Here is a 20,317-nt window from a genome sequence, read left to right as displayed (position 1 = left end):
GACCTGAGTTACCTGTCATGAGCTGGGTATTGTCTGACCCACCAAACCGTAAAGTTGGGTGGGCACAGCAGCACTCCATCATAAAGTGGAAGTGGTATACACGAGATAGGGCTCGAGTGGGTCCTGAAGGCCCAAGTAAGTAAGTTACATGAGGAAGTGGCCCATATGCCCATGGTCACCACCCTTTCCATATTATCCTCTCTTTCCCAGCTCACAGCTTTGTCCTCTTTGGGAGTCCCTTACAATCAGTTTACTGAGAAAGAGAAAATTCGGGCCTGGTTTACAGATGGTTCTGCACGATATGCAGATACCACCCAAAAGTGGGCAGCTGTAGCACTGCAGCCCCTTTCTGAGACATCCCTGAAGGACAGTGGTGAGGGCAAATCCTCCCAGTGGACAGAACTTCGAGCAGTGCACTTGGTTGTTCATTTTGCTTGGAAGACGAAATGGCCAGAGGTGTGTTTGTACCCGGATTCATGGGCTGTTGCCAATGGTTTGGCTGGATGGTCAAGGACTTGGAAAGAACATGATTGGAAAATTTGTGACAAGGAGGTCTGGGGAAGAGGTATGTGGATAGACCTTTTTGAGTGGGCAAAAAACATGGAAATTTTTGTGTCCCATGTGAATCCTCACCAGAGGGTAACTTCAGCAGAGGAAGATTTTAATAATCAAGTGGTTAAGATGACCTACTCTGTGGCTAATGCTCAGCCTCTTTCCCCAGCCATTCCGGTCATTGCCCAGTGGGCTCATGAATGAAGTGGCCATGGAGGTAGGGATGGAGGTTATGCATGGGCTCAGCAACACGGACTTCCCCTTACCAAGGCTGGCTTGGCTAGAGCCACTGCTGAGTGCCAGTCTGCCAGCAGCAGAGACCCACACTCAACCCTTGATATGGCACCATTCCTCAAGGTGACCAGCCTGCTACCTGGTGGCAGGTTGACTACATTGGACCACTTCCACCATGGAAGGGGCAGCGATTTGTTTTAACTGGAATAGACACATAACTCTGGATATGGGTTAGCATTTCCTGCATGCAATGCTTCTTCCAAAACTACCACCTGTGGACTTACCAAATGTCTTATCTACTGCCATGGCATTCCACCCAGCATTGCTTCCCATCAAGGAGCCCATTTCACAGCAAGTGATGTGTGGAAATAAGCACATGCCCATGGGATTCACTGGTTTTACCATGTTCCCCATCACCCTGAAGCAGATGGATTGATAAAAGGTGGAATGGCCTTTTGAAGACTCAATTGTGGCGCCAACTAGGTGGCAGTACCTTGCAGGGCTGGGGCAATGTTCTCCAGGAGGCTGTGTATCTCTAAATCAGCGTCCACTCTATGGTGCTGTTTCTCCCATAACCAGGATCCATGGGTCCAGGAATCAAGGGGTGGAAATGGGAGTGGCACCACTCACTATTACCCCTAGTGACCTACTAGGAAAATTTTTGCTTCCTGACTCTTCAACCTCAAACTCTGCTGGTCTACAGGTTTTAGTCCCAAAAGGAGGAGTGCTGTCACCAGGGAACCCAACAATGATTCCATTGAACTGGAAGTTAAAACTGTCACCTTGTCACTTTGTGCTCCTCTTACCTCTGAATCAACGAAGAAGGGAACTACTGTACTTGCTGGGGTGAATGATCCTGACTACCAAGGGGAAATAGGATGGCATCTACATAATGGGTAAAGAAGAGTTTGCCTGGAATACAGGAGATCCTCAGGGGCATCTCCTAGTACTGCCATGTCTGATGATTAAATTCAATGGGAAACTGCAACAACCCAATCCAAGCAAGACTAACAATGGCTCAGAATCTTCAGGAATGAAAGTTTGGGTCACCCCACCAGACAAAGAACCATGGCCAGCTGAAGTGCTTGCTGAGGGTAATGGAAACATGGAATGGGTAGTGGAAGAAGGTAGTGATAAATATGAACATCGACCATGTGACAGTTACAGAAACAAGGACCATAATGGTCATGAATCTTTCTTCCTTGTTTCATTATGATGATGATTGTATATGTACACAAAACGAATTTCTTTGTCTTCTTCCCAAAACTTACCCCTTATCATATAACGAGTTGTATCCCTTTCATGTCATAATATTTGAGGGTGTCAAGTTTGAGAGTGAATATTACCCAAGAACTTGCACCCTATTCTGTATGGAATTAATGCTTTTCTGGTTGTACACAGGAGAGTTGAACATTGTTACGCAGAAATATATATATATGTCTGTTATTGTTTTTACTTAGAGACTAAGTATGGTTTAAGGTAATGTGTATGGTTGTCCAGTTGGCAAGGGGTGGATTGTGATGGTTAGGCTATTGTGTCAGCTCAGCCGGGTAATTGTGCCCAGTTGTCTGGTCAAGCAGGCACTGGGCTAACTAATACAAGGGCATTTGTGGACTTTAGTCACCATTGACTTTACTGCAGTGATAAATCATAGATAGCTGGTTATAATTACATCAATTAGGGTGATTGCCATCGCAATGAGTGACTCTTACCCCAATCAGTTGAATCCCTTAAAAGGGGAAGCGATTCCCACGTTGAGAGAGAATTTCCCAGCTCATCTTTGGACAGCTAACATCTCCCAGAACTCGTCAAGAACCTTCACTGGACTTTCATTGCAGCCCTTGGTTGTAGCCTGCCTGCAGTACCTGGACTTGTGCATCCCCACGGCTGCGTGAGAGACTCTTATAGAATTGCATACTATTGACATATCTCTTGTTGATTTTGTTTCCCTAGAGAACCCCAACTAATAATCTTACCACTTGGCTGAATTTGCTTATTAGTTCTAATAGTTTTCCTATGGACTCCTTTGGGTTTTCTATATATGATTATGTTGTCTGCAAATAGAGATAGTTTTACTTCTTTCTTTCCAATTTTCATATCTTTTGTTTCTTTTTCTTGCCTAATTGCTCTGGCTATAACTTTTAGTACAATATTGAAATGGCAGTTCTTACTCTTTCACCAATGAGTATGAATTTTGTGCCTGGCTTGCTTCATTCAATATAATGTCCTCCAGGTTCATCCACGTTGTCACATGTTTCACAACTTCATTACAGCTGAATAATATTACATCATGTGTATATACCAGTGTGTTTTATCCATTTATCATTTGATGAACACCTGAGTTGTTTCCATCTTTTGAGTATTGTTAATAATGTCGCTATAAGTATTGGTCTACCCATGTCTGTTCTGTCATTGCTCTCGGTGTTTGGTATATACCTAGTAGCAATATTACCAGGTCACATGGAACCTCTATATCCAACTTCCTTAGGAAATAGCAAACAGACTTCCATGGTGGCTGTGCCATTCTACATTCCTCCCAGTAGGGAATAAGTGTTCCTATCTCTCCACATCTTCTCCAACACTTGCAGTGTTCTGTTTTGTTAATAGTGGCCATTCTAGTAGGTGTGAAATGATATCTCATTGTATAATAGGTTTGTTTTTTTGTTTTTGCTTTTTGTTTTTTTTCACTTATGACTTTTTAATTTTTAATTTTTTGTGGTACATTTGTTACAATTGATGAACACATTTTGGAGCATTGCCACTGAGCATGGATTATAGTTTACATTGTAGTTTACACTCTGTCCCGCACAATTTTGTAAATTATGACAAGATATATAATGGCCTATATCTGTCATTGAAATGTCATTCAGGATATGTCCTTATAATGTCCCCATATTACACCTATTTTTCCCTCTCCCTCCCCTCAAGAACCTCTGGTGGCCACTGCCTCCATATCAAGAAAACATGGAATGCTTCACGAATTTGCATGTCATCCTTGCCCAGGGAGCATATCTGTATTGTTCCAGTTTTTAGTATATATGCTGCCAAAGCAAGAACTTGTTTTTTGTTTTTTTTTTTCATTGCAGCTTTGATTTGCATTTTCCTAAAAGCTAGTGATGCGGAGCAATTTTTCATGTGTTTTTTGTATGTCTTCTTTAGAAAAATGTGTATTCACTTCTTTTGCCCATTTTTTAATCTGGTCATTTGTCTTTTTTTTCTTGAGTTGTAGGATCTCTTTATAGATCTTGAATTTTAGACCCTTGTTGGATGTGTGGTTTCCAAATATTTTCTCCTATTGAGTAGGCTGCTTTTTTACTGTCTATACAAAGTTCATTGAGGTGCAGAAGTGTTTAATTTTGAGAAGGTCTCATTTATCTGTTTTTTCTTTCATTGCTCATGCTTTGAGTATAAAGTTTGAGACCCCCACTTACTCCAAGGTTTGGTAGATGTTTCCCTATGTTATCTTCTAGGAGATTTATGGTCCTGGCCTTTATGTTTAGGTCTTTGATCTATTTTGAGTTGATTCTTGTATATAGGGTGAGATAGGAGCCCTTTTCATTCTTTTGGTTATGGATATCCAGTTCTCCCAGCACAATTTATTAGAGGCTGTTCTGTTCCAAAAAAGTGGACTTGGTAGGTTTATTGAAAATCAATCGACCATAGAGGTGAGGGTCTATTTTGAACTCTCAATTCAGTTCCCTTGATCAGTGTGTCTGTCTTTATGCCAGTACCATGATGTTTTGCTTTATAATACACTTCAAGGTCAGGGAGTGTGAATCCTCCAAATTTGCTCTTCTTTTTTAGGATGTTTTTGGCTATTTGGGACCCCTTTCCCTTCCAAATAAATTTGATAATTGACTTTCCTATTTTTTAAAATTAGGATGCTGGAATTTTGATTAGTACTGATTGACTCTGTAAATCAATTTGGGTAGAATTGACATCTTCATGATACTTAGTCTTCCAACCAATGAGCACAGAATGTCCTTCCATTTGTTTAGGTCTTCTTTGATTTCTTTTATCAGTGTTTTGTAGCTGACTGAATACAGATCCTTTACATACATTCTTGGTTAAATTAATACTTAGATATTTGAGTCTTTTTGTTGCTATTTTTTTTTTTTTGATGGTGTGAACATTGTTTAATTTTTAAGAATTTTATAGTCTCTAAATATATACATGAATAATGTTTCACTGATAAAAATCCCACCAACAAAAGGTTAAAAAGTACCTTTAAAATTTTTATAACACTTCCCAAACACTTCTTTTTTTTTTTTTTCATTTTTCAATCGATATTTTTTATTTTTCTTTTTTTTTTTAATATTTATTTATTATTATTTTTTAAATTACAATAAAAAAAATATATGAGGTCCCATTCAACCCCACCGCCCCCGCCCCCCACTCCCCCCACAGCAACACTCTCTCCCATCATCGTGATACATCCATTGCACCTGGTAAGTTCATCTCTGAGCATCACTGCACCCCATAGTCAATGGTCCACATCATAGCCCAGACTCTCTCACGTTCCATCCAGTGGGCCCTGGGGGGATCTACAGTGTCCCGTAATTGTCCGTGGAGCACTATCCAGGACAACTCCACGTCCCGAAAACGCCTCCACATCTCATCTCTTCCTCCCGTTCCCCACACCCAGCAGCCCCCATGGCTACCGTTCCCACACCCATTCCACATTTTCTCTGTGGACATTGGATTGGTTGTGTCCATTGCACACCTATGTCAAGTGAGGGCTTAGATTGCACATGGGTACTGGATGCACTCTTCCTGCTTCTAGTTGTAGACACTCTAGGCTCCATGTTGTGGTGGTTGACCTTCTTCAAGTCCATGTTAGCTGAGTGGAGTAAGTCCAATAAGTCAAAGTGTAGGAGCTGAAGTCTGTTGAGGCTCTGGGCCTGGGTGTCATATTATCAGTCCAGAGATTCAAATCCCCTACATATATCTTAAACCCAGCACCAACTACAATTCCAATAAAGTAGCATGCAAGTCTTGTGAAAAGAGATCCCCTCTGAGTCCATTTCCATCACACAGAAACACCAGCTCCAAAGAAGGGCCATCTGTCATGGCAGTGAACCCCTTCTGCCATGACCATAGAACCCGTGGGTCTCTTTATCCCTCAAAAGAACCAATACCTGGGGTTGTATCTACCTTATCTGTCTCTTAGACTCTGTTCAGTTGTACATAGGGGTATTCCTTCTGACAACCTCCAGACTCTTTTTTTAGAGACTCACAGCCTTATAATCTCATTTCTCCTTTCCATTTCCCCCTTACATTAGGTCAAACCGCTTCCCGAAGTCATGTTATTATATGTAGACAGGTATATTCTGCTGTTCTGCATTGAATCTTTAATTCAAGGTCATTTTCTAGTTGCTTCTTCAGCTGGTATGTGGTAGTGATCCCTCGGTGCCAGGGAGGCTCATCCCCGGGTGTCGTGTCCCACGCTGGGGGGAATGCATCACATCTACACGCTGAGTTTGGCTGTGAGAGTGGCCACATTTGAGTAACATGAAGGCTGTCAGGAGGAAACCCCCAGGCACAATGCTACTCTAGGCCTTGTTCTTATTGCAGGTGCATAGGCTCAAAAGTGTAGCCATTATTATCAAGAGCCCACTGTTGGGCCCTCCTTCCTTCCTGGTTCTTGCCGTTGCACCTGGAGGATTGCCGCTGCTCTCCCAGGGCCCACAACAGTGACCCCCCGGCCAGGAGCCCAGTACCCCCCTAGCTGTTGTTATTAATTGTTTCCACTATGAGTATATATAGACATTACCATATACCCTGGGCATATGCCCTGTATAACTCCCTGTCAACCATATATATCCTGTCAATAACATCCCATATCAGTATTCCTCCGCTGCCATTGTTGAACCACTCTGTGATCCAAAACTTCCCGTAAAGTGAATCCCAACATAATGTCAGCTTCAGAAGAGTCTTAGATCACCAAAATTCATATATACAATATACAGTATTTCCCCAGATCCACCATAAAACCTTTTCCCTTCCACAGCAATAATCTTTTAACTTATTCATATCATATTTCCTGAAACTGATGTACAGATTCCGAAACTATAGTTTTCAAACAAGGTAACATTTGTGCTTACTATGTGGTCCATACTTTAGGTTGTACAGTTTTCTAAATTTTTTAGTTATCCTATGTTTTGTCTTATGGTTTTCATTATTAGTCTGTCGTCCCCTATATGTTTTTGGTGTAATATTAGCTGTTTTATATTCATCCTCGTGTACTCTCACATAACTCCTCTTTTGCCCCCTTATTTACCTTTGTTCCATCCATTGCACGTCCATTTTCCCCTCCCCTTAGGGCCCACAACGCCTGCCAATCTAATGCCCTGGGAGCCGTCCTTTCTCACGAGAGATACAGTTCTCTCTATTCGACGGCATTAGTCTTCCCCAGGATATGGGTCCACCCCACCCAATGGTAGAACCCACCTTGGCAAAATGAGCCTTCAGCTATTCCCTCCGGAGTCCGTCCCGCATCAGACCATACCCCCTGAGCGTCCTAACCAGGTAACCCTCCTACTTATACTTTGATACGTTTTACTCAACATTTAGTTCTCAATGAACTTCTGGCACTCTCCCATGTTTGTATGTTGCCCCTCCCTCCCACCTATTTCTTGGACCATATTACCCCTCTTCCCATCCCCAGCCCCCCTCAAACCCAGAAAACCCCACCCGAAGGTAACCCCTTGCCCCCATTTTGTCCCTTCTTTGTGCTCATACTTACCCCCAGCTCATCACAGATTCCACCCCTACAGACATTAACTCACATCCTTCCTCCACCCCCCGATTTCCAGTAAGCCAGTTTTCCAGACTCTAGCTCTCTGAGGCAGTTAACTTATTTCATATCATTGAGGTCATATAGTATTTGTCCTTCAATGCCTGGGTTGCTTCACTCAACCTAAGATTCTCAAGGTTCATCCATGTTATCACGTGCGATTGTAGTGTATTGGTTCTTACAGCTGAGTAGTATTCCATTGTGTGTATATACCACATTTTATTGATCCACTCATCTGTTGATTTTTTGTTGCTATTATAAATGGAATTTTTTTTCTTTATATCCTCCTCAGTTTGCTCATTAGTAATATATAGAAACTCTTCTGATTTTGGGGTGTTGATTACGTATCTCACCTCTTTGCTGAACTTGTTTTTTAACTTAAGTATCTTTGTTGTAGATATTTCAGGATTTTCTAAATACAGGATCATGTCATCTGTGAATAGTGAGAGTTTTACTTCCTCTTTTCCAGTTTGGATGCCTTCTATTTCTTTTTCTTGTCTAATTGCTCTAGGTAGAACTTCCAGGACAATGTTGAATAACAGTTGTGACAGTGCTCGCTTTGACAGCACAGGTACTAAAATTGGAACAATACAGAAAAGATTAGCACAGCCCATGCACCAGGATGACATGTAAATTCCTGAAGCATTCGAAAGTTCTATATTTTTCTATGCCGTGAGTAACAAAAAACAAAACAAAGCAAACAATGACAAAAAAAACCAGTGGTGACAGCACGCATCATTATCTTGTTCCTGACTTAGAGGGGAAGTTTTCAGCCTCTCTCCACTGAGTATGATGCTGGCTGTAGGTTTTTCATATATGCTCTTTATTATGTTGAGGAACTTTGCTTCTATACCAATCTTTTGAATGATTTTTATCAAGAAAGGATGCTGGATTTTGTCAAATGCCTTTTCTGCATCAATTGAGATGATTGTGTGTTTTTTTCCCCTTTGTTTTGTGATTGTGGTGTATTATTACGTTAATTGATTTTCTTTTGTTGAACCACCCTTGCATACTAGGAATAAAACCCACTTGATCGTCGTGATGTATAATTGTTTTTTACATGCTGTTGGATTCAATTTGCAAGCATTTTGTTGGGAATTTTTGCATCTATGTTCATTAGAGATACTGGTCTGTAATTTTTTTTCTTGTAGTTTCTTTATCTGGCTTAGGTATTAGGGTGATATTGGCTTTATAACATACATTGGGTAATTCTCCTTCGTCTTCCGTTTTTTTGATTGGTGTTAGATTCTTTTCGAAATGCTTGGTTGAAGTCACCCGTGATGTCATCTGGTCCTGGACTTGTCTTTGTTGGAAGATTTTTGATAACTGATTCAATTTCTTTGCCTGTGATTGGTTTGCTGAGTTCCTGTATTTCTTGTAGAGTCAATATACATTGTTTGCGTTTCTAGGAATTTGTCCATTTCAACTGTGCTGTCTAATTTGTTGGCATACAGTTTCTTTTAATATTCTCTTATGATTCTTTTTATTTCTGTATGGTCAGTCATAATGTCCCTCCTTTCATTTCTGATTTTATTTATTCACTTTGTCTCTCTTTTTTGCTTGGTTAGTCTTGCTAAAGGTTCGTGGATTTCATTGATTTTCTCAAAGAGCCAGCTTTTTTGTTATTTTCTCTGTTTTTTTTTTTTTTTTAAAGATTTATTTATTTATTTAATTTCCCCCCCTCCCCTGGTTGTCTGTTCTTGGTGTCTATTTGCTGCGTCTTGTTTCTTTGTCCGCTTCTGTTGTCGTCAGCGGCACGGGAAGTGTGGGCAGCGCCATTCCTGGGCAGGCTGCTCTTTCTTTTCACGCTGGGCGGCTCTCCTCACGGGCGCACTCCTTGCGCGTGGGGCTCCCCCAGGCGGGGGACACCCTTGCGTGGCATGGCACTCCTTGCGCGCATCAGCACTGCGCATGGCCAGCTCCACACAGGTCAAGGAGGCCCGGGGTTTGAACCGCGGACCTCCCATATGGTAGACGGACGCCCTAACCACTGGGCCAAAGTCCGTTTCCCTGTTGTTGTTTTTTTTGATGTTGTTCCTAAGTTCATTTATTTCTGCTCTAATATTTTTTTCTGGTTGAGGTACTGGGGCTGGGGATTGAACCTGGGAGCATAAAGCTGGCACTCAACCACTGAGCCACATTGGCTCCCCTGAGTTTGTTTTGTTTCATTTGTTTGCTTGTTGTTGTTTTTTTTTTTTTTCTGGAGACACCGGGGTCCAAAACTGGGACCTGCCATGTGGGAAGCAGGTGCTCAACCATTGGAGCCACGTCTGCACCTTGCTCTAATCTGTTATTTCTTTCCTTCTTGCTTTGGGATTGGTTAGCTGTTCTTTTTCTAGTTCCCCAGTTGTTCAGTTAGTCCTTTATTTTTAGCTCTTCTCTTTTGAAATAGGCATTCAGGGCTATAAATTTCCCTCTCAACACTGTCTTCACTGTTTCTTATAAGTTGTTTTTTTTTTTAAACAAATAAATTTTTTTGATACATGTTAATAAAGCATGCAATTCATCCAAAATGCACAGTCAGTGGTGTTTGGCATAATCACATAGTTGTGCGTTCATCACTTCAGTCATTATTAGAGCATTTCACTATTTCAATAATAGTAACAATAATAAAAAACAGAAACCAGACAAACAAGAAAATCCTTCACCTCTTTTTTTTTAAAAGATTTATTTATTTAATGCCCTCCCCTCCCCGGGTTGTCTGTTCTCTGTGTCTATTTGCTGCGTCTTGTTTCTTTGTCCTCTTCTGTTGTCGTCAGCAGCACGGGAAGTGTGGGCGGCGCCATTCCTGGGCAGGCTGCTCTTTCTTTTGCCCTGGGCGGCTCTTCTTACTGGGTGCACTCCTTGTGCGTGGGGCTCCCCTACGCCGGGGACACCCCTGCGTGGCAGGGCACTCCTTGCGCGCATCAGCACTGCGCGTGGGCCAGCTCCACACGGGTCAAGGAGGCCCGGGGTTTGAACCGCGGACCTCCATGTGGTAGATGGATGCCCTAACCACTGGGCCAAGTCCGTTCCCCTCCTTGACCTCTTAATCTCTCTGTGTTTCCCCTGCTGCTATTCTGGCTATTCTTGAACAATTATTTATTTATTGGGCAGTTTTTTTGAGATATATTCACACAGCACATGATCTATCTAAAGGTTATAATCAATGGCTTTTATTAAAATCACAATGTTGTGCATTTGTCATCACAATGATTTTTAGAATTATTTCTTTACTCCAAAAGAAGAACTACACATCCCTTAGCATGCCTTCCCTAGCCCTATATAACCACTAATCAAATTGCATCTTTACAAATTGAGTTATATTTATATTTTATGTGAATACATTAATACAATACGTTGTACGTTGTATTTAGTTCACAGTAGCGTAGTCATACAGTATTTCTCCTTTTGTGTCTGACTTGCGTCACTCAACATAATGTTCTCCATGTTCATCCACGTTGTCATGCTTCATGACTTCACTTCTTACAGCTGCATAATGTTCCATTATGTGAATACACCAGTTTGTTTAGCCCTTCATTGGTTGATGGACACCTGGTTGTTTCCAACTTTTGGCAATCGTGAATAACGCCGCTATGAACATAGGTGTGCAGATGTCTGTTTGTGTCACTGCTGTCAGTTCATCTGGGTGTATACCCACTAGTGGTATTGCAGGTTCATGAGGCAGAACTAAACTTAGTTTCTTTAGGAACTGCCAAACAATCCTCCTCAGTGGCTGTACCATTCGACATTCCCACCAACAGTGAGTAAGTGTTCTGTCCCTCCACATCTTCTCTAACACTTGCAGTTCTCTCTTTTTAATAGTGGACATTATGATAGGTATGAAATATCTTACTGTAGTTTTGATTTGCATTTCCCTAATCATTAGTGATGTTGAACATTTTTTCATGGTTTTTTTTTTTGTTTTTTTTTTTTTGCCATTTGTTTTTCTTCTTTGGACAAATGTCTATTCAAGTATTTTGCCCATTTAAAAAATTAATTTATTGAAGTATATCATTCATACATAAACAATAAGTGTATAATAATAGTTGTGAACTTACAAAAGATACATATATGATATACAGGACTCTCATAACCACCCTACCACCAATAATTTGTTTTGCTGTTAAACCTTTTTAATTAATGATTAAAGAGCATTGTCAAAATATTTCCACTAACCAAAGTATTTCCCCCTCACCAACCCTATTATTATTCTTTATATTATTTATATATGAACCTACATAAACAAGTATATAGTAAAATTTGTGAACATACAAAGCAAACATGCATAACATCATACAGGGGTCCCTTACATCAACCCTCCACCAACACCTTGCATGGTCGTGAAACATTTGTTACAAATTATGAAAGAATATTGTCAAAATCTAATAGTCCTTATTTTAGGTTTGGTGTGTTCTTCCCCAACCAAACCTATTAGTATTTTTAAAATATATTTTTTATGACAGAAGTTGTAAACTTATATAACAATCGTGTACACGTGCAGAATTCCCAAACAACACCCCTCCTTCAGCACACCACACTGTGGTAGAACATTTGCTACAGATAAGATAATATCATCTGATTGTTACCACGTCCATAGTGTACATTTGGCTCATATTTTCCATACTGCCTTATTATCAACACAGTACATCTTTCACATAGATGCAAGAATATTATATTATTACTGCTAACTCCCCTGCCTGGGGTGGGGATGGAGCTGCAGGTGTAGACAGCAATCTGTGCCATGGGGGTCAGGATGACTGCAGTTGTCCAAGTAGACTGACATAGCACCGTCCCCCTCCAGGTGTGGGGACAGACCCTCTGGAGTGCCCAACAATCTAATTTGTGTGGGCCAAGTGTGCCTGCAGTTGCCTTGAGGGCCTGAGGGAGCTCTGTCCCTTCTGCCCTTTAGGGGGTGGGAATGGAACCACAGACTCCCAACAGTTCAGTCTTTGTAGGCCGAGAGTATCTGTCAATGTCCAGAAAGCCTGAGGAAACACCAGACCCCTCCTAACCTATTAGGGATGGGGATGGATCCACAGGCACCCACCATTCCAGGCCGTGCAGGCCGAAAGTGCCTGCCATTGCATGGAAAGGCTGAGGAAACCCAGCTCCCCTCCTCCCTTTCTTGGGGGTATGGATGGAGCTACAGGTGTCCAACTGTTAAGTCTGTGTGGGCCAAAAGCACCTGCAGGTTCCCAGAGAGGCTGAAGAAACACCAGCCCCCTGCTGTCCTGTGGAGTTGGAGAGGTGGAGATGGATTGAAGGTGCTCAGCAAACCATGTGTGTGGGCTGGAAGTGCCTGCAGGTGCCCATGAAGGCTGAGGAATCACAGCTCCTCTGCTATTCTCTTGGGGTGTGGGGATGGAGCCCCAGTTGTCCAACTGTCCAGTCTGTTGCCAGCTGAATGCACCTGCAGTTACCTGGAGAGGCTAGGGCTGCAGCGTGATCTGGATGGAAAGAAGCCAGTCCTTACCTTGGCTGTGATCTGCAGTCAGCCCGGCTTCCCCTCATGCTGCGGGCCGAGTTAAGATGGTGGCTGCTGGCCTCTGTCTCGCTTCGACACGTTCAAACCTTAGGTGTTCTTAGGTTTATGCTTTAGTTAGCCGAGTTTCCTAGTGAGTAGCTGAAGTCGTGGCCAACCATCTGTTCCTCTCCTGTTCTGGGGGAAATGGAGCTTCCAACTCCAGTCACAGACTAGCTCCCAAGGCGGCAGGATGAGCCCCGGCCTCCGTGGTGTGGAGCGCTCTACTCACGAATCTTCTCTGCAGATGGGCAGCCTCCTCCTTCCATTCTTTCAGGGATGTTGTAGGATGCTCTTCTGATCTCCTAGAGCCCCCAAACAGGTGCTTTAGAGAGCTCTGGGTGATACTAACTGCCTGTGGCAGGAGCTGACTCTAGGAGCTCCTTACTCTGCCACCATCCTGCCCCCTCCACCTCTGTTGTGTTTTTAGTCTTGATTGTGTCTTTCATTCCCAGGAGTTCATTCCCATGAGTTATTTTTCTATTCAGTCTTTCAAATTTTTCTTTGTGCTCACTCCTTGTTTCCTTAGTATCTTTTATTTCTTTTTCACTGTCCTTCAACTCCATGATTCGATTTAGGGGGGTCGTATGTACCTCCTGGATCAGCTCTTTCAAGTCTTGTGTCTCATCTGAAGCTTTGATCTGTCCCTTTGCCTGAGCCTTATCTTCCCTTTACTTTCCATAGCTTTGTAATTTTTTGCTGATGTCTAGGCATCTGGTTCTGATGCTGCGTTTACTCTCATACCTAGGGGTTTACTGTAAAATAGCTGTGTGCTTCCACTACTCTTCGACTCTCAGTTCAGCTTGTTCTAGATGTTTAGGATTGCCCGTTTAGCTGCTCAAACCAGGGCTAAGGACCCAGGGCCAAGGACCGAGCAAGCCAGTACCTTGCAGGCAGGTTTGCAGGGGCCTTGGAGAGGGGGGCTTGTCTCTTTTATTTATTTATTATTGTTTTTCCTTTTCCATGTACTTTTCTGGTCTGGGCAGCAGGTGGTGCTTTACGGAAGGCCTCTCAGCTCAGACCCCAGGTGCTAGGGGCAGGGCATTCAATGTTACCGCCTCAGGGCGGGCCAAGCCTCCCCAACAAGCTTTCAAAGAAGCTGTTCTAGGAAGCAGACGTGGCTCAAGCGATTGGGCCTCCGTCTACCACGCGGGAGGACCCGGGTTCAATCCTCGGGGCCTCCTGGTAAAGGCGTGCCTGCGCACTGAGCCAGGCCCATGCAAGCAGTGGCGCAGCAAGATGATGACACAGCAAAAGAGAGACACAGCGGAGAGTCAAGGCGAGAGTGACAGAAACCAGGAACTGAGGTGGCACAAGTGGCAGGGAACCTCTCTCTCCTGTCGGAGGTCCCCGGGATCGAATCCCAGTAAGCCTAGAGGAGAAAATGAGAAGAGAAGACAAAAAGAAACAGATGTAGAAGATCGCGCAGCAAATGGGCAGAACGAAACAGCAGGGTGGGGGGAAGAAGCTGTCTCCTCCTTAGTTGGTGCACCCTCCCTCCCTCTCTCTCCGGCAGCCAGCCCCATGCAGCAGGGAGGGTGCTGGAGAAGGCACTTGCTTTTGTCGTTAGCTCCCTGCCGGCTCTGAGGGCAAACAGTGTGCTGACCCCACCCACCCTGGAAGTGTGAGACCCCTCCAATGCAGCTGACCAAGTCCACTGGCCAGAATCTGAATTTGCTGTGGGCCATGCCCCTCCCTCTCCCCTTTCTTGGGAAAGAGGACCCCAAAGCCCCACAGTCCACAGCGGCTGCCGTCTGCAGACTGCTGTTTGCTCCAGAGGTGGGGAAGGGCGCCTGCTGCTGCTGCTGCTGCAGCTCTACTCCTAGGCTTTGCCAGCCAGCTGAGGCGCCTCTCCTTTGCCCACTCTTCTGCGCGGTGACTCGCCTTCCCCCAGTGTCCTGAGCCCCAGAGCAGCCCTCCAGATGGCCTCTGCCTGTCCTCTAGCCATAAGGGCTCCCTCTGCCTCTCGAATCCTCCGTCCTGAGGAACTCTTCAAGTATCAGGTATTGTTTTAAGTGCTGGGTAAACAAAATTGAGGAAGGATTCCTGTGCTGTGGAACTTACCTTCTAATTGGGGAGACAGTCAACCATCAAGTATAATAGATGGTGGTCCAGTCCTCTGGACTCTGCAGGGAAGGACAAGAGAGTGTGAGGATGTTTGAAATTTAATTAGGGCAATTACGGAGAAAGTCACTGAGAAGGTGATATTTGAGCCAAGATGGTCAAACGCCACACCAGGGATCCGAGAGTGCCTGCAACTCCAAGCAGGAGAATCGCATCCGTCAACCAGGGACGATCTAAGCCCCGTCTCCATCTAGAGCTGGAGTGGGCATCACCATCCCAGGGTCCTCAGGATGGAGGAATAAAATATGGATTAGAATGGATTTACTGATATTCTGCTATAGAAACTGTGACTAGCAATGGAAGAAACTGTAGCATTGATCTGGAGAAAGTGGCCACGGTCGTTGCTGAGGGCAGGGAGAGGGAAGAGGAGATGCGACGTGGGGGGCAATTTTGGGACTTGGAGTTGTCCTAAATGATATTGCAGAGACAGATGCAGGACGTTATATATCCTGCCCTAACCCACTGAGTGTACTGAGGTAGAGTGTGAACTACACGTCAGCTATAATCCCTGCAGTGCAGCTGTGCTCCAAAATGGCAGAGGGTCAGGCTGGCTTAGGACTTCTAGGTTGTGGCAAGGATTTTAGATATTCCTCTAAGCACTGGAGAACCCACTAGAAGATTTTCAGAGGAATGACGCGACCTGACCTCCCCTCCACGGGCTTCCTTAGGCTTCTGTCTGGAGGCAGGAGACAATGTAGAAGATACTGGTAGCAGGGTTGGCGAGAGCTGCTGGTGGCTGGCCCAGGCTGGTGCTGGGAGGCGCCTGGGTGCTGTGTATGTTGAAGGCTGAACCAACAGGATTTGCTGAACACTTACTTGTGGGTTTGAAAGATGACACTTGCCCAAGGTGACCCAGAACTCTTGGGCAGGCGAGTGGAAGGAGGTCGCTGCCGTTTGCTGGGGCGGGGGAGGCGGTGGAGGACGGGAGGGGCAGAATCTCTGGGCTGTTCTGGACAAGTCAAGTGTGGGATGTTGGTTAAACGTCGGAGGGGAGGTGTCGATGTGGGTAGACAAGCGTGGGGTTTTGTCGTGGCTGGCTGAAGGTGGTGTTTGTACTGGGCCGGGCGGCGGCTTCAGATGGAGGGCAGGTCTGCGGAGAGCCAGCCGGGGCGGGGGCCTGCAGCCCTCAGGCCTGGGAGCGGGAGGCTCCACCTGAAGGACCCCGAGAAGGGGGAGGCAGGAGGACAGGGGGGCTGAGGTGACCAGAGCTGACGAGAGAGATGCGAGAGGGGCCGCTGTGCAGGCGGCGGGCGGGTTGGCGTGGGCGTGCTCGGGGTCCACTCCTGGCTGCTGCTGGGTTTTTCCAGAGCAGCAGGGAGCAGGTGCTCAGCCGATGGGGGGTTGGAGGATTGAGGAGTGAGGAGGGCGGAGGGAATGGATGGTTGCTGTAGCAGTGTGATAGTATGTTTGAATTCCCCAAAAAGAAGATATTTGATGATGTTTGTAATTGGGTCCGTTCCCCTGGGTGGGGTCCCCTTCGATTGTATTCGATCCAGCTGCGATGTCTTTGCTTAAGCTATGTTAAGACGAGGGCTTTGATTCGACCACGTCATGGGGGGGTGCAGGGTGGAGCCCCCGCCCCCTTGGTGGGCTGGTGAAACAGACTCACACGGCAGAAGTTACACAGGAGAACACGGAGGACTAGTGCCAGCTCCTGAGGCACGGCTGAGGCCCTGGGAGGAGGGACGAGCCTGACAGTCTACAGCTGGCCTTGCGGAGAGAGCAGAGCAGCTGAGCCCGGAGAGAAACGAGCTCCGGGAGAGAGAGGACACTTACCCCAGCCCGCAGCTGAGGTCAGAGGAAGCTGGGACCACGGAGCCTTAAGAGGGAGAGGAAGCCTGAGCCCTCGCCGACGTCGCCGCCATGTTGCTCCCACACGCGGCCAGGGACTGGGTGAGAAAGTTCCTCTTACGGTACCTTGAGCTGGACTTTTTAGGGCCTTGTGCCTGTAAGCTTCCACCCCAAATGCCCCTTATAAAAGCCAGCAGAGTTCTGGAACTTTGCATCAGCACCCCGGGGGTGGCCCAGGGGACTGTGGGGCACGGGGCATTGTGCTCTGTGGGTGGGCAGCGGGTGGCCCTCTGGGCCCTCTCCAGGCCAGTGGCCTGGATCCCAGCCAGCGAGGCCGCCAGGCCAGGGGCGTGTGATGGGGTGATGAGGGCGGCCAAGGCAGTGAAGGCGCAGGGAGCGGCGCAGGGAACCGCGGCATGGAAACGCTGGCTTTTTGCTTTGTCGACATTCTCAGGGTTTCTCTTCCCAGCCCTGCCCCGTCTCTTCCTAATTTTTTTTTTCAGTCAGAGCTGCTCAGCCACGTGCAATTTGCAATTTTATTTAGGAGCACTTCCTCCAGTGAGCTTGCCTAGGTTCTGTGCATATGTGTGAATCCTGTTAATGGACTAATAAAAGTCACGCAGAGCTAACTCTCTGTCTTGGAAACAGCCTGTTCCTGGTGATATGAGGGGAATGGAGACCTCAAATCCTGCCTGTCCTTCCTCCGTGGAGCCCTGAGGCTAGCTGCCCCTGCTGAGGGCGCCTTAGCCCTTGCAGTTCGATTGATACTTTTTTGGACCCTTGAACACGGCTGTCTCCTGCCCTTTCCTGATGGGCTAATCAGCGCCTGGAGGCAGAACGCGGCTGGTGTGACACGCTCATACTGGGCTCGACTCCCCAGCTGTTCGGGTGCTAACGTTGCACTGGGACTGGCGGAGCAAAGCTGTTGGTGGCTGTGCCGTTTGCACTGCCCACCTTCTCTGTGTGGGAACCTTACGGAACGTCGCTTCCCAGCATGCAGCTTAGTGTCAGGTTCTATCGTCCCTGTCCTGTCCCAGGACCCGGGACACCAACGCCCGTCTCGGGGGAGGCTTTTCCGAGGTGGCTGCCCAGAGCGGCCGCGTGCGGTCGGAGCCTGCGACCTCGGGGAGCGCTGGAACGTTGTGACCTGAGGCCTCCTCCTCCCGGCAGAGTACTCGTGCCCGGGGTGCCCGGGGTGCCCGGGGTGCCCGGGGCTGGGAAACGCCAGCCGCCCTTCTGTCTTCCGCCCCAGGCTTCTCAGGTTGCAACGGGATTGCCGAGGGCGCCGAAGGGGTTTCCACTTGGGTGAACAGGATGAATCTTGTTCTGGAACGCGCTGAAGAGATCTGCCCGGACGGGAGGCATGGTAATGGGGTGCTGGGAGACCCTTGAGGACGTGCCATTCCAGGAGCCCCGTGTGGGACGCGAGGGGATTTATTCGCCCTTGGGGCGAGGTGCCGGGCGATCCTAGGAGAGGCCTTGCTGGGCCGTGTGCTTTGACCTCAGCGAGGGCTTACCCGGCCTGGGACGTCTAGTCGACGTGGGGTTGGGTCCCTGGCGGGCAGAAAATCAGGAGGGCGGTGCGCCCTCGGGGACGGGGTGGCACCTGAGGCTCAGGTGGGGCTACCAGGGCCTCACGCCCTCTGTGGGCGCGCGCTTGGAGTCCGTGGACACGTGCCCCCCGCCGGCCGGTGCCTCTGGCGCTTGGTGATCCAGCCCCTCGCCATCCCCCGATCCCACCCTTCGTTCTCGTTCCCACCCGGAGAGTCCTGCCAAATCGTAAATGCAGTCGTGGAATTCTTTCGCCTTAAAACTCCTGGCCCGCAGGACGGCCCTTCCTAGCCTGGCTCATTTTTTCTGGCTGTGTGCCGGGTCTCTTGACCATTGGGGAGAAATGGTTTGAACAGTAAAGTAGTTGAATTTTCCACAGGTCCTAGAGATAACAGGATAGATTATTTCAAAGCATTTGGGGAATGACCCCAAGGCGCATAGATGTTTAGGACGATGATCCCGTCTCACTGAGACAAGGTCAAGTATGTTTAATGCCTATTTTAAAAGATGGAAAGAGAGAAGATGTGTTCAGCAAGGATAGTCACCAAAGAAATGTATTTTAAAACAATAATCTGGTGCTTAAATAGATAACAGGACAGAACATTTATTTCTAGATAGTTGTCTAGAAAACCCGCTTCCGTCCCGTAAATGGAAGGTCATGCGGTCAGCAGGGCATTTACTGCCACCCTGCAGGTCCTGTGGAAGCGAGCCAGCCAGAGCGGGGCAGCCGTGGCCAGGCACTCCCGGGCACGCCAGGCGATTCTTCCCCGCACCTCTGGGTGCTGCTGCAGCTGCAGGGCCTGCCCTCCACCCCGCCCGGGCTGGCGAGGGGGCCCCCCGGCACCAAACAGGCCCTTCCTTCGCGAGGGCACAGCTCCAACTGCAGGTGCCTTTTTGGGTGTGCCCAGGGAAGATAAGAACCCGGCCCAGAGACACGTTTCCAAGGTGTGGGTGGCCTCGAGCGTGCCTCACAGTTGGGGGCCGCCTGCCCTTGCTGTCGGGGCTTCTGGGGCAGCGTCCCCCGTGGACCCCCAGGCTTTCCTCGAGGGCCAGAGCAGAAGGCAGGGCCCTGCCCCGGGCGGGTGCCGTGGGGAGCAGGCAGGGGCCCCTGGCTGCGTTGCCACCACCTTGCTTCCCAGCCCGGGGCGGGAGGGGCTGAGGATTAGCGGAGCTCTTCCTCCAGCCGGTGGGGGGGGGCATGAGGCCACCTCCTTCCCCAGGCTGCGGGGTGGGCGGGCTGCCCAGCGCTGGTCCCCGCCTGTTAAAATCCCGCCCGCCCCCCCCCCCCCCCCCCCCCCGGGCGGAGCCCAGCACTGCCTGGCTCCCACGGCCGCCCTGGGCGTGTGCCGGCAGCTCCTGGCCCCGGGCCCCGCAAAGCCGCCCTGCGCCACCGGGGACTTCCCGCACCTGCTTGAAAATGCAAGTCACGTCGCCCGGGAAGTCCTCTCCCCACCGCGCGGCCGCTGGCCGCCAGCTTCGGGGCCCTGGCAGAGGCCGCCGAGGTCGTTCCAGGAATCGCCCAGCAGTGCAGTGGCAGAAAGCGGCCCGTCTCCCCTGCCCGCAGGCCGGCGGCAGGCCAGGACCCCGCCTTCACCTGCAGCTAACCGGGCGGGGGCGGCGGAGCCTGTCCCGGCCGTGTGCAAAGGCTCGTGGGGTGAGGGGCCAGGGGCCCCGCGTGGCTGGGCCGCAGCGCACGCCCGCGCGGCACGTGTCCCCAGCCGGCTGCCCGGCCCGAGGGACAGCACCTGGGCGCAGTGGACCCGTGC

The 20,317-nt window shown here is 47.9% G+C and overlaps 1 long non-coding RNA gene, 1 other non-coding gene and 1 pseudogene across 2 annotated transcripts; 1 reads left to right on the top strand and 2 right to left on the bottom strand.

Moving 5' to 3' along the window:
• Positions 1–3,744: 3,744 nt before the first annotated feature.
• Positions 3,745–3,839, bottom strand: LOC111760519 (U6 spliceosomal RNA; annotated as a pseudogene).
• Positions 3,840–8,132: 4,293 nt separating this feature from the next.
• LOC111760518 (U6 spliceosomal RNA) lies at positions 8,133–8,239 on the top strand. The gene has a single exon (XR_002794182.1). It is a non-coding gene; the product is annotated as a U6 spliceosomal RNA (small nuclear RNA).
• Positions 8,240–11,480: 3,241 nt separating this feature from the next.
• LOC139438552 (uncharacterized) lies at positions 11,481–20,134 on the bottom strand. The gene is made up of 3 exons (XR_011648233.1): positions 19,959–20,134; positions 15,150–15,211; positions 11,481–14,457 (listed from the first exon to the last, which is right to left on the bottom strand). It is a non-coding gene; the product is annotated as an uncharacterized lncRNA (long non-coding RNA).
• Between the last annotated feature and the right edge of the window lie 183 nt (positions 20,135–20,317).

Source organism: Dasypus novemcinctus, unplaced genomic scaffold, assembly GCF_030445035.2.
Source record: "Dasypus novemcinctus isolate mDasNov1 unplaced genomic scaffold, mDasNov1.1.hap2 scaffold_539, whole genome shotgun sequence".
NCBI lineage: Eukaryota > Metazoa > Chordata > Mammalia > Cingulata > Dasypodidae > Dasypus > Dasypus novemcinctus.
Note: the sequence above shows the minus strand (reverse complement) of the source record. Positions and strands in the feature narration are given on the sequence as shown.